This window comes from Balaenoptera musculus, chromosome 8, assembly GCF_009873245.2.
Source record: "Balaenoptera musculus isolate JJ_BM4_2016_0621 chromosome 8, mBalMus1.pri.v3, whole genome shotgun sequence".
Taxonomy (NCBI): domain Eukaryota; kingdom Metazoa; phylum Chordata; class Mammalia; order Artiodactyla; family Balaenopteridae; genus Balaenoptera; species Balaenoptera musculus.
The window spans coordinates 780,582-795,386 of NC_045792.1; positions in this window are offsets into that span (position 1 = coordinate 780,582).

Sequence of the window (14,805 nt, forward strand, 5' to 3'; positions counted from 1 at the left end):
TTTGTGGATATCAACAAACTGATTCTATAGTTTATCTGGAGAGGCAAAAGACCCGGAACAACCGGCACAATCTTGAAGGAGAAAGAACAAATTTGGAGGACTGATACTACCCAATTTTAAGACTTACTATAAAGCTACATTAATTAAGACAGTATTGGTGAAAAAATAGACAAAGAAATCAATGAACAGAATAGAGAGCCCAGAAACAGACCCACATAAACATAAGCAGATATTACTCAGCCATAAAAAGGAACGAAATTGGGTCATTTGTAGAGACGTGGATGGACCTAGAGACTGTCATACAGAGTGAAGTAAGTCAGAAAGGGAAAAACAAATATCATATATTCATGCATATATGTGGAACCTAGAAAAATGGTGCAGATGAACTGGTTTGCAGAGTAGAAATAGAGACACAGATGTAGAGAACAAATGTATGGACACCAAGGGGGGAAAGTGGTGGGGGGTGGTGGTGGTGGTGGGATGAATTGGGAGACTGGAATTGACATATATACACTGATATGTATAAAATGGATAACTAATAAGAACCTGCTGTATAAAAAAGATAAGCAAATGATCATTGACAAAGGAGTAAAAGGCAATACATTGGAGCAAAGACAGTCTTTTCAACAAATGTGCTGGAACAGCTGGACATCCACATGCAAAAAATGAATCTAGACACAGGCCTTGTACCCTTCACAAAAATTAATTCAGAATAGATCAGAGACGTAAATGTAAAACAAACTGTAAAACTCCTAGAAGATACATAGGGAATCCAGATGACCTTGGGTGTGACCTTGGGTATGGAGATGACATTTTATGTACAACACTCAAGGCACAGTCCACAAAAGAGATAATTGATAAGCTGGACTTCAGTATAATTAAAAACTTCTGCTCTGTGGAAGACAATGTCAAGAGGATGCGACGACAAGCCACAGACTGCGATAAAATATTTTCAGAAGACACATCTGCTAAGCAACAGGAATTTTCATTCAGTACTGGTGGGAATGCAAAATGGCGCAGCCACTTTGGATTGTGTTTTGGAAGTTTCTTACAAAACTAAACATGGTCTTACCATACCATCCAGCAATCACACTCCTTGGTATTTACTGAAAAGAATGGAAAATTATGTCCACACAGACACATGCATGTGGATATTTATGGCAATTTTATATAGAGGCAGCCAAGATGTCCTTCAGTAGATGAATGAATACATAAACTATGATACATCCAGACAATGGAATATTACTCAGCTCCATAAATAAATGAGCTATTAAGCTATGAAAAAACATGGAGGAACTTAAAGTCATATTACTAAGTGAAAAAAGCCAATATGAAAAGGCCACGTATTGTGTGATTCCAACTTCGTGACTTTCCAAACAAGGCAAAACTATGGAGATGGTAAAAAGATCAGTGGTTTCCAGAGGCTAGGGGGAGTGAGGGATGAATAGGTGAAACACAGAGGATTTTTAGGACAGGGAAACTACTCTGTATGATACTATAAAGATGGCTACATGTCATCATACATTTACCAAAACCCATAAGATGTACACCACCAACAGTGAACCCTGATGTAAACTATGGATTTGGGGTGATAATGACGTGTCATGTAGATTCATTGATTGTAACCAACGCACCATCTGGTGGGGGGGTGTTGGTAGTAGGGGAGGTTGTGTGTGCCGGGGCTGGGGGGAGGGAACATATGGGAATCTCTGTACTTTCAGCTCACTTTTTCTATGAACCTGAAACTGCTCTAAAAATAGTTTATTAACTAAAAATAAGTGAATCAAAGAGGGATGAATGGGATGCAAGCTACAAGGCAGAATGTGGCAGAGAGGCAAGATTTGAAGAGATAGTGATATTTCTTCTAAAATTAAAGGAAAAAATGAACCTTCACACTGAAAGTATCTTCCAGAACAGAGCAGAATACGTACAAATATGAATCAACATCGAGAGACCTCACAGTGAAATAGCAACATATCAAGGATAAAAATAAAAATATATAGTTTAAACTTCTCATCTCAGAGAAATCAGACTGCTTACAAAGGAATCAAATTAGAATGAGAGCCTATTTATTATCAACAGTCTTTGTTATGAGAGCAGGGTCTCAAAGGTGAACAGAAAGTGAGTTGTATGTCTGTGTGTGGGAGTGTCTAGGGCATGTGGTAGGGCCAGCCTGAGACAGAGACAAGAGGAGGGGGAGAGGGTTTGTGGTCAGATGACGAGCTCACCTGGGACGAGCTGGGTGTGAAGCATTGAGGAGACCAAAGGGACCACAGGAATGGTCAGATGTGGCCATGGGGCCAATATGGGGTACTGACCACATGGGCCACTGTGCGACCCACTGGTGAGGAATGCTGGGTGCCTCCGTGCGCTGAACCACCACTCGGGCCCTATTCCCATGAATTTTTCAAGTGCTAATGGCTTGGCAGGATCTGAAGAAGTCTGGGTGGAGGTGTGTAAAGATCTTAGCAGAAAAGTGGGGATGAGGAGAGAGGAGAGCAGTGGTGGAGGCAGGTACCGGGAACTCAATGTCCCTGGGGCTGGAGCATTCCAGACACCCCATCTCTGCGGGCACGTCCCTATGAGTTCTTTGTGCAGAATAACAATGGGAGCAATTGATGACTGTGGTGGACAGAATTCTAAGGTGACCTCCTGATATTCCTGGCCTCTGGTGTACCGATACACCTCCCAGATTATTCAAACATGAGTCTAGATACGGCTGTGAAGGGTTGCAAATGTAATTAAGGCCCAAATCAGTTGACCTTAAGATAGGGGGGTTATCCAGGTGAGTCTGACCTAACCACCTGAGCCTTATAGAGGAAGCCAGAGATTTGAAGCAGATGCACAGGGGAATTGGACACTGAAGAAATTCTCTGTTGCTGACTTTGAAGATGGAGGGGGGCACTTGATAAGGAATGTGGACGGCCTCTGGGAGCATGACAGCTAGCAAGGAAGTGGGAACCTCAGTCCTATAACTACAAGGACTTGAACTCTGCCAACTGCCTGAGTCAGTAGCAGATTCTCCTCTGCTCCAGGTGAGAACCACAGCCTGGGAAATACCTGGATTTCACCTTGTTGGACCCTGAGTGGAGAACCCAGCCACACCAGGCCCAGACTTCTCTCTTCAGAGACTTTGAGATACTAAGTCTAGGTGGTTTTAAGCCACTTAGTGTGGTAATATGTTACACGAAATAGGAAACTAATCCAGTGATGGTGATGATGGTGAAGAGAGAAAGAAGGTTCAGGAACGGCTGGAGCAGAGAGAACCGGGGAAACCCAGGTCATCAGGGCAGTCTTATGACTCAGGCTCTCCGTCCTCTGAGCTCGGGAGCAGCCCCGGGCCTTGATTCTGCTCTCGGCCACTTCAGGCAGGCTCTAGAAAAGAGGATTCAGACCTGCTTAGTGAATGAATGTCTTCCTTTTGTCTGGTTTTCCCTTTTACTCTGAGAACAGAGGCACACGCTGTTTTCCCACTGATCCCTTCTCTAATAAGTGTGCCGACCTGAAACAATTGACCTTAGAAAATAAAAACAAGTAACTGGCTCCCAGAGCCCTAGCGGGCAGCGCTAGCATTCTCCCGTCTCGCTGGCTGTGTCCTGGGAGTCTCAAAGAAATGGGTCTTATTACTAGTCTGCTGCCGGTGACTGCTCCTGACGCCTTCTTCCTGCCAGCCGCAGCTGCCGAGCCTGGCACAGGTGTCACGAGGCTGACGGCTCCGCAGGGTGGGGCGGGGTGGGGGAGGCACATTGAGCCGTCAGCCCCAAGCTCAGAGCAGGCTGTCTGGGTTCCCCCAGTCAGAGCAGAGCCTCCAAATCGATGTTTCCAGGACTTTCTGGCAGGTAACTGATAAGCCATTATCATGAATGGTGATAAGATACACCATTCAAGCCTTCAGGCCCTCTCTTTTTGTTGTGAGATATATCCTTCACTTAGAGGAGCACGTATAATGTGTGTGTACAGTTTTAAAAATTATAAAGCAAACACCAGTGTAAAAGGAAAGACAGACATTGCCAGTACCCCAGAAAACCCCCGTTCTCCCGTTCCCATACACAATGCCTTCTTCCCCCAGGGGGAGATAATCGTTATCCTGATGTTCATGAAAATTATTTCCTTGACTCTAAAAATACTAGTTAATGCCTCTCTCTTCCTGTGCCTGGATAGGAAGCGTCTAGTTTTGCCTGCTTGCAAACCTTATGGAAATGGAGTGTGTACCCTTGTGCATCTTGCTCCTTTACTCAATATTGTGTTTTTGAAATTCATCCATATTATTTATCATATAACTGTAGTGTGTTCAGTTTCATTGCTGATTAGTATTCCATTTTATACCATGATTTATTTGTTCTCATCATGGTGGACATTTAATTTAGGTTGTTTTTACTGTCTGGATATTTAAACCACACTTCTGTGGACATTCTGGTACCTGCACACCTGGCAGGAGGTTATGTAGGGTAGGTACCAAAGCACAAAATTGAATGGACACAGCGCACGTGTCTTCAATCTTCCTGGATAATGTCAAACTGCTTTCCAAATGGGATCCAAGTGCACTTCCATAAACAGTAGGTACAATTTCCTAATTCTCTACATCTTTACCAGTGCTTGGTATACTAATTTTCTATTGCTGCATAACAAATTGCCTCAAACTTGGTGGCTTAAAACAACTTAAATTCATTACAGTACAGTTCTCGTGAGCCAGAGTCTGGGCACCGATTACCGGGTCCTCTGCTCAGGGTCCCACTAGGCTGTAATCAATGTGTTAGCCTGGTTTGGGGCTCATGTGACTCTTGGGTTCTCTTCCAAGCTCCCCCGGTTGTTTGTAGAATTCATTTCTTCGAAGCTGTAGGACTCGTGGAGCCTGCGTCTTCCAGGCCAATGGGAGGATGCCTCTGACACTTACCTTCTTCTAAAGGGGCCTCTGATTAGGCAGGCCCACTTGGATAAGATCCCTTTTGATTAACTAAAAGTCAGTGTGGCACTTAGGTTGCTTCTATAGCTTGGCTCTTGTCCATAATGCTGCAGTGAACATGGGGGTGCAGATATCTTTTTGAATCAGTGTTTTTGTTTCCTTTGGATAAATACCGAGAAATGGTATTGCTGGGTCGTATTGTAATTCGATTTTTAATTTTTTGAGGAGCATCCGTAATGTTTACCACTGTGGCTGCACCAGTTTACATTCCCACCAACGGGGCACAAGAGTTCCCTTTTCTCCACATCCTCGCCAACATTTGTTATCTGTTGTCTTTTTGATAATAGCCATTCTGACAGGTGTGAGGTGATATCTTCTTGTGCTTTTGATTTGCATTTCCCTGATGTTTAGCGATGTTGAGCATCTTTTCATTTGCTTGTTGGCCATCTGTATGTCTTCTTTGGAAAAATATCTGTTCATATCCTCGGCCCATTTTTTAATCAGACTGTTTTTTTTTTTTTTGCTATTGAGTTGTATGAGTTCTTTATATATTTTGGATATTAACCCCTTATTGGATATGTAATTTGCAAATATTTTCTCCCATTCAGTAGGTTGTCTTTTCATTTTGTTGATGGTTTCCTTTGCTGTGCAGAATCTTTTCAGTTTGATGTAGTCCCACTTGTCTTTTGTTGCCTTTGCTTTTGGAGTCAGATCCAAAAAAATCATTGCCGAGTTTGATATCAAAGAGTTTACTGCCTGTGTTTTCTTCTAGGAGTTTTAGGGTATCAGGTCTTACATTCAAGTCTTTAATCCATTTTGAGTTAATTTTTGTGTGTAGTCTAAGATAGTAGTCTAGCTTCATTCTTTTGCATGTGGCTGCCCAGTTTTCCCATTTATTGAAGAGACTGTCCTTTTCCCATTGTATATTTTTGCCTCTTTTGTCATAGATTAATTGACCATATATGTATGGGTTTATTCCTGGCTTTTCTATTCTGTTCCATTGATCTATGTGCCTGTTTTTATGCCAACGGATAAAGAATATGTGAGATCGATCTGTCTATCTATCTATCTATCTATCGATGGAATATTATTCAGCCAGAAAAAAGAACGGAATCTTGCTGTTTGTGACAACATGGATGGATCTTGAGGGCATTGTGACAAGTGAAATAAGTCAGATAGAGAAAGACAAATACTGTATGATTCCACTTATATGTGGCATCTAGACAAAACAAAACAAAACAAACAAACAAACAAGCCAAGCACATAGACACAGAGAAGAGATTGGTGGTTATCAGAGGAGCAGGGGCTGGGAATAGGCAAAATGGGTGAAGGGAGTTGAAAGATATAAACTTTCAGTTATAAGATAAAATATTTCATATGCTTCTCATTTGCAGATATTTCTCTGACCTGGTTGAGCAATATTCTTTAATAAAAATATTGTACGATAAGACTTTTTTAGTGCTTATTCTTTGTCAGCCATTTACACACAAACCTCTTTTAATATACTTAAACCCTTTATAATAGGTCCTACGAATTTCTCCATTTTACACATGAGGAGCCTGAAGCTCCAAGGAGGTAAGCGACCTGGCAGGGTCCTGTAGGAACCACTGCTTTGGTCTTGGAACCAGCTTTGCGTGGCTCGAGAGCCCATGTTCTCAAGCTCTAAGGACATCTAGCACACTGACTCAAGGGACGAGGAGATCTGCTCTGTGCCATGTTAGAGGGGCAAGTGCTTTCTTATTCCTTCTATGATTAAAATGCTGCTTTTATGGAGAAGAGTAACTGTTTATATTTGCCATTCTCTTCCTCCAGCTAGCCTCTTCTCCCCTCTCCAATCTACCCAATACACTGTTGTTAATTCCTCTTTTCCAGTCTCTGAGTTCATCATGTTAGCTCTGCCCCAAAGCCTGTGGGATCAGCTGGGAATCTGGTGTCTAAGGCCTTTCTCCCATCTTTGGGAGTTCTGACTCCAGACTCATTCCCAGCCTCATCTCCCACAGACCCTCTCTTCTGGCCCTTGCGCAGGACTGGAACATACACAACCCAGTGCTCTACTCAGACCACTGCCCCTAGTTGTATAGCCTAGTTCCACTTTCTTTCTCTTCCAAATTCTAGTAAGCTTTCAAGGCCCACTTCAATTCAGACTTTCTAGATGAATCACCCTTTAACCTCTCTGTCCCAAGAGATCTTTTCCTCTGTCTTTTTTTTTTTTTAAATTAATTAATTTATTTATTTTTGGCTGTGTTGGGTCTTAGTTTCTGTGCGAGGGCTTTCTCCAGTTGCGGCGAGTGGGGGCCACTCTTCATCGCGGTGCACGGGCCTCTCACTATCGCGGCCTCTCTTGTTGCGGAGCACAGGCTCCAGACACGCAGGCTCAGTAATTGTGGCTCATGGGCCCAGCTGCTCCGCGGCATGTGGGATCTTCCCGGACCAGGGCTCGAACCCGTGTCCCCTGCATTGGCAGGCAGACTCTCAACCACTGCGCCACCAGGGATGCCCTCTTCTGTCTTTTGAGTTGCTATATCATTTATAATTTTTACCATTTGACCCCTAGTCAGATCCTTCATTATAATGCTACTTAAATGTTCATGTCTCAGTAAAATTATATACTTATTGCTAGTTAGTGAATCTGCTGAATCTTTCTCAATTCCTGTGTTATTTGAACTTTACGTGGCATCTAATACTGTTAAGCAAGGAATTATTCTTGAAATTTTCTTCTCTATCAGTTTTTATGACATATTTATTTCCTAGCTTTCTTCTTACTTTGGATTCTCATTTTCACCCATATCCTAAATGTCTGTTCTTTGGGATTCTGCCTTTGGCCCTTTTCTCTTTCACCCTGTACTTCTGTGTGTAGCTCTTACTATACTGCCACTTTATTGGATTCTCTCTTCCATTGATCCATTAGCTCCTTGAGGTCAAGGACAGCATCCTGTCTTCATTGCTTCCCAGGGTGCTTGACCCGGAGACTAGCAGCATGCATTCCTTGTGAATTCCTGTAGTTGCTCTGACGCTGCAGTGCCAGAGGTGATGCTTGTGGATGGAAGAAGGCAGAACTGATGCTTGTGGAGGGACAGGATGTCTAACTGATGAGACCAGGATGGAGGTACCGTGTTTTCCGGAGAAGACCCTCTTGGGAATTTCTCTTTTCTGGGATTTTTTCCTTTTAACTTAGGGTGTGTCTATGTGGGGAATGCTAGTTGTCTTCAAATATTTAAAATAAATATTCAGAAAGCTCTCATGCCTTTAGTCCTGTTCATGCATTTCAGATTGTGTCAGATCTATTCTGGTCCATCGCTTCTAAGATAACCAGAGCTCTCTGACTTGGCTCCCAAACCAGACATAGAAAGTTAAATCAGATAACTCACGTTTGGACACAGATTTTCTGTCTTCAACAAGTTTCCACATCTCATTCTGTCTTCATTAGAATACGCTGTGTATGAATTCATTCACTATAAGTATTTCTTGATCCAGGCACTGTCCATGGTGCTGGAGGAGCCGTGGAGAACAACTCCAGGCTTCAGTGGCAGCACCTGCTGCCCTTATTCCCATTCGAAGCTGAGGAAGTGGAGGCCCTGGCAAATTACAAGGTCTCTAAATGTTCCTCTGATGGTAAATGAAGGAGCTGGAGCCTTCTTATCTCAAGACTGTATTCTTCCTGTTACACCACCTTGCTAAGTGACCTTGCTAAATGACCTTGCTAAGTAACTTGCTGAACTCTAAAGTTCAGTGGAAATGTGCTTTTATTGCCACGTTCAGTTTGCAAGTTTTGTCTTTTTCTGAAAGAGAAACTCGGAGGAGAACCAATGGTAACATTTGAAGCAATGCTTCGCTCTTCCTTTCAAGTTCTTTCATGTTGAATGGCCCAGGTTCCAGGGAACTGTTTCCAGGAATGACGCCCAGACTCCTCAGCCTCTGATTGCTGACATACTTCCCCTGGAGTGGGGCAGAGGGCAGGACGCTGTGAGAAGTGTGCCAGCCCTGCCCAGTTCACACCCTTACTGGTTTTCTCTGAGTCCTGGGGGCCCAGCTGCCTGGGTCTCTGCCCCCACCCTGCTAACTTTCCTCAGAAGAAAGCAAAGGTTAGCTGAGATCACACAGCCAGGTGGATGCCCGGATTCGCTTTCCCTGGGGCTAATTATGGAACCACATTAGATAAAAGTCAACATATGTTGTGAAAGGCACTGTGTATCACTGCTTGACAGTTTCTAACAATGTGCTCATGTAACAGCTGTCAAAGGCAGTGCTAGAAAATGAGTAATATGTTGATTTATGTATATCAGATCTGTCCTGCGCTCTGTGCTGGAACAGACCAGGCTCTGTGGGTGGAGACTTGGGGAGGGCGCGGAGGAAGGAAGGAAATTCCCTCATCTTCAGAAGCGCCTGGAAGGCATGGCTGAAGCCTGTAGCAGCTGTTACTTTCCGAGGTCCTTTGGAGAAAAATTGCCAAGGGGACATCTGCTCCCTTTCTACAACAGTGGGAAGAGTAAAATCTGAGCCTCCTTAGGCGACGGGGGCTGCTGAGGTAATCACCTGTGCATTCCTTGGCCTCTGCACGGGGCTGAGGGTGACACCGTAGGGCCCACTCTAAATGGCTTTTGGAAAAGGGAGTTTCTCTCCAAGTAACCAGTTTGGATTTTCTTTAGAGTTAGAGCATTTTCTTAATGACCAGCTCGATTTTCTGATTTGTTTCATAAGTATCTCATTTTGTTTCCAAAGTACATTGAAAGAGGAAGTAGAGTAAGTTTTCTCTTGCATTTGAAATGCTGTCTCCATTTTCTGTGTTGTCTTCTCTTGAGGCCGTTCAAAGGGCCCACTCGATTCCCAGAGGGCCTGATTAGTACGCAGGGGAGGTCACTTTGGTGTTGCCCTTGGAATCTCCACTAGGTTCCAGATTTACCGTCAGCTTCTCTCCCTGGCCTCATTCTCTTGCCTTTGCTAAACTGTTTGCTCACTCATAATGTTCTGCTTCTCTAAATGCTAAGTGACTTAGTAAGAGAATTAGGTCTAAATCACAGATCCAGCCCCTGAAAGCTAACAGCAAATCAAAACTCTGAAATAATCACTACTTAATGTGTAGTTTGGGGGAATCTTTCACAGATAAACATAAACAAATATTCTACTTACTTGTTGGTATTTGTTGGGACAAAAATAGAAACTCCCTGCTCATTTCTATAGCCTTCGGAACAGTATCCCCACAGTGAGATTGGGGATGGAGTCCAAAACACACTTGCCTTGTGTTTAAGGTGGGAAACACTGATCAACAAAGCAGCCTTGAGGGCTCTTCCTGTGGGTCTGAGGGTATGAGCAGATGGGGCACACTTTCCTCTCGCGAAGGTTGTAGCATTGATTGTGTTGACAAAGGCACACCCCTGCTCCTCTGGCCGCACACGCCGCAGCCGCCATGCTGGCTGGCAAGAACCTGGTGGATGCCAGGTGTCTCCTGCCGCTGTACTTCCCACCCCCAAGGCCTGGACGCTGCCTCCATGGAACAGGACTTCGTCAGGCTAGTGTCCCCCAGCTCTAGATCTGACGCACTCCCAGGGACATCCAAGTCATATCCAGGGGTAGCCAACCCCCTACAACGGAATCCGCTTCCGGCAGGCTAGGTAACGGAGAAAGCCGCTTGCAAACCCCGCCTGGTCACTGAGATGCTGTAGGAGTAGTTGACTGCACACCCAGTTAGTGAAAGTTCATGGGCACTGCACACGTGCTCGGCCAAGGATTTAGAAAGAAATGAAGATTCACAATAGACCAATGGTAATTAATGTAGCCGATTCAAAGTTTCAATCTGCAAAAGCAGGTGTCCTTTCCCCAGAGAGAGGTAATGAAGTGACCAGTGTCGAGCCATTTACTCCAGGATCCATTAGACCTTTCAGTGATGCAGATCTGCTCTTGGGAGGCTGCATCTTTGGGGGGCAGCTGTATTTCTGTTTGACCCAACAACTCACAATGATTACAGAACTTGACTTGTACCAACTCGATTACAATTGGTATGAAGGCAATCTTAGCTAAGAGTGAAGGAATCTCAGGAGCAGTTAGGAAGAATCTGCTGTAGCAGTCTTTTTAAAAATTATCTTTCCTTGCTAGTGATCAGCAAGATATTTTAGGTTAAAAGGTTCTACTAGTTTAAGACAGAAAGGTAACATGGGGTGATGGAAAGAACACAGAATTTAGAACCAAAGAGTTAGCGCCTGGGTTAGTAGCTGCACGATCTTGAGCAAATTCATTAACGTCTTGGAAGCTTGGCTTTTTTAATCTGTAAAATGGGAATAATAATCATAGCTACCTTGTGAAATTGTGGTAAGATTACATTAGATAATGAATATGCAAGAGCTCTTCAAATTGAGTTTAAACTTGCTGTGTTTTCTCTCTTCTAAGACACATTTCCCCTGTGTTTGAATGTTTCTAAAATCCATGGGTTTCTTATAATTGATATATATATATTCAGTGGTAGTACTTTCCTTTTTCCCCTGGAAAGTTATTAAATTGTTGGCACGTGTTGCAATCCATGGCTTTTTAGGGACATGAACATATGGTAGTTCAATAAAAAGAGGTCATATTTATTACTTTTCATTTGGTATTTAGAGTCACTTGTTCATATGGTGTAGTCACCGTTTATTAAGTGCATTTCATTATTTGCAACAAAATACTACCTAACGCTAACACTTGTCTACAAAATTTCCATCTCCTCTGAATTATATTTGACTTCACAGTTGGCACGATACTTGCTTGTCAACATTGCCACCTGGCAAGTCACTGCGGAGTGGCGATGGCTGGAATCTGCTGTGTAGCAGAGGCCACCTTTACTGATGGAGGTTAGCTGGACGGCTCTGGGCAGAAAACCCCACCAGCTCTGAGTCGGCAAAGTCTTAGAGATCTGAAGGAAGAACCCTATAAGTTGATGGTTTTATTACTATTAAGAGGTGAGATTACTTAGACACCGAAATGCAGGTTGCTTTCCTCTAGATTGATTTTTATGAACTCGAATGCAGACTGTTTTTTGTACCTGATTGTACCATTTTATTTTCAAACACACTGCATTGATAACCTTGCTCCCTCTTTGCATTTTCTGCAGGCTTTTGTTGTCTTTTATGAGGCTATTCCAGTGAGGAAAAAAGTAAAATGGACTTGATGGTGATATATTTACCTGGCTAGATTATAACTACTGCTAAAATAAATAAAAGTTTTAAGACAACAAAACTGAAAAAGTGCAGATATCCACTGAAGCCTTCTCACCTCCCCTGGGAGGGATAAAAACACATCCCACTTATAGCATTCCTTTTTCTAAGGCCCTTTCTGGTTTTCCCAAATAACCATTGTCTAAATAGAGTAGCTTGTATGAAACTGTACACGTGGTGGGTGGTCCTATACATATTCATTAGTAAAATGTACATAAGGCACTGATCCGTGGGTTTTTTTAGTCAAAGGGACGGTTTCGGCAATAAAAGTTCAATTCTGATCTACTGGGTAGAGGCCATGTAGCTCTGAGATCATGGTCCTGAACTCCATCCGCTCCCATCCTTTCAGAACTTGAAAAATATATGGACAAATTTGGCCCAAAATGAAGCTGGGAAGACAAAAATGAAGCAATAAATGCTGGTAGATGCCAAGTTCAGAATTCATCTGCTCCCGTTGAGGGCCTCATGGTGTTTGCAATGCAAATCTCAGACTCATGCCTTAATCATTCCCGCAGGGAGACAATTAGGGTTAAAATATAGATTTCTAGATAACGAGAGCAAATAATAAAGAAATAAATACACAAAACAAAGCGAGCTAATGTGACTCATTTACAGCAATGCTTTGTTTACAGCCTGCAGGGCCTTTGTAGCCAGGAGATGGGCTTTCTGGACGTGAGACTGTGTAACTTGGCTCCAGAGTTTTTATTCATAATTCATCAGTTTAATACTTTCTTGAATTGAGAGAAATACGGGTTTTATTTTTTGGCTCCGGATTTTATGAAGGGAAGATGGGACTATCCCCTCAGGACCATGGGTTCAAGGATTGTGCCCTAAGATCAAGGCACATGAGTTGTTTGATGTTTTCCATTTTATACTTTAGTGGTTAAATACTCAGGCCCTGGAATCAGACAGACCCAGCTCAGCAGATTAGAGCTCTGTGGCCTTGGGCACATTATTAAGCCTCTTCAAGAGCTAAGACTTGAAGGTTCCTCGTCCAAACGGTTATCAACCTCATGGGCTTGTTGGGGAGGCTGAAGGAGAGAGTGCGTGTGAAACAGCCCATCGTAGCTGTTACTGTTAATCACGTTGCTCTTTTCTCCTGAGACAACCTCCTTAAATCTGTGCCTCCTCACCGTTGTCCCTCCAGCCCTCCTTCCTGATCAGGACTTTGAATGATCCTTCTCTGCTGCTCATGACCACCTCTCTCGGAGGAGGAGTGGGTACCTGTCACTGGGGATCACGTGGACCTCCCCTCCTAACTGCGGTGGTAACAGCTACCCTCCTGGGTGTCATCCACCCATCTGCTCAGAGAGAAGCGCTTCTGAGTAGGTACTGCCCTGGACGGGAGTTCAGGAACACAAGGTTCCAGGCTTGACACAACCCTGACTGTGGTGTCTTTGCTGTGTCACCGCACATCCCTGGGCTTTCGTTCTGTCCTTATATTAGGGGAGTTGTTCTAGACGGTGGCTTCCAACCATGGCTGCCTTTGAATCACCAGGGGAGCTCTGGAAAAATACCAGTGCTCAGACCTCATTTCAGCCCCATTAAACTAGAATCTCTGGAGTGGGGTCTGGAGTTGATATTTTTAAAAAAGCCCTGCCGGGTAATTCTACTGTGCAGCCAGGCCTGAGCGTCACTTGGAGAGGTTGCTGGTCTCTGAGCTGTGCCTCTCCGGCAGGGAGGGAAGCTGATACCATGGGCTCTGGGCCCACTGCATTCTCAGACAGGGCAGCTGGGTTCCACAGACAGTGGTTTTCTGCTTGAGGTTTAGGTTAAAGAAAGTTCCGCTGCTACAAACCAAATCAAAACCTTTGAATGGTAGTGATGACAAAAATTTCTTCTGTCCACAGTACAGCAAAACTCAAAAAAAAAAAAAAAGAAAAAGAAAGTTAAGGGACTCAATTGTCTCTGATGTTATTTGGCACTATTCTCATGATCTGGAACTCATTTGTTCTGAAGGTTACAATTGTTTTTTCCACTTTTCATCATGACGTCTAATGAATCCCTTTACATTTTATGATTCATCTTGGAAATACCTACTTAATAATTAAGAAAATAATGTTTTGTTTACATAATCATTATTAAAGGCACAATGTGGTATATTAAAATTACATTTATAGCACATCCTGCTATATGCATCCATCAGTTATTTACATATATGAATTGAATTTGAAATTTATAACAGATGCCCTCATCCTACACCAACAGGAAATATGGTTGTATTTACATATAAGCTACGTATCTATATATCTGTATATGTGAAGACAAGTTTTTTATTATTAATGTATTTTATTTGTTTTATTTTTGGCTGCGTTGGGTCTTCGTTGCTGCGTGTGGGCTTTCTCTAGTTGCGGCGAGCGGGGGCTACTCTTCGTTGCGGTGCGCGGGCTTCTCATTGCGGTGGCTTCTCTTGTTGCGGAGCACGGGCTGTAGGTGCGCAGGCTTCAGTAGTTGTGGCTCACAGGCTCAGTAGTTGTGGCTCGCAGGCTCTAGAGCACAGGTTCAGTAGTTGCGGCGCACGGCCTTAGTTGCTCCGCGGCATGTGGGGTCTTCCCGGACCAGGGCTCGAACCCATGTCCCCTGCATTGGCAGGCAGATTCTTAACCACTGCACCACCAGGGAAGCCCCAGGACAAGTGTTTTATCTTTTAGTTTCAGCTTCTATGCATCCGTCCATGTATGTATTCATTTATTTCTTCCTTTAAGAATTACTTCCTGTTGG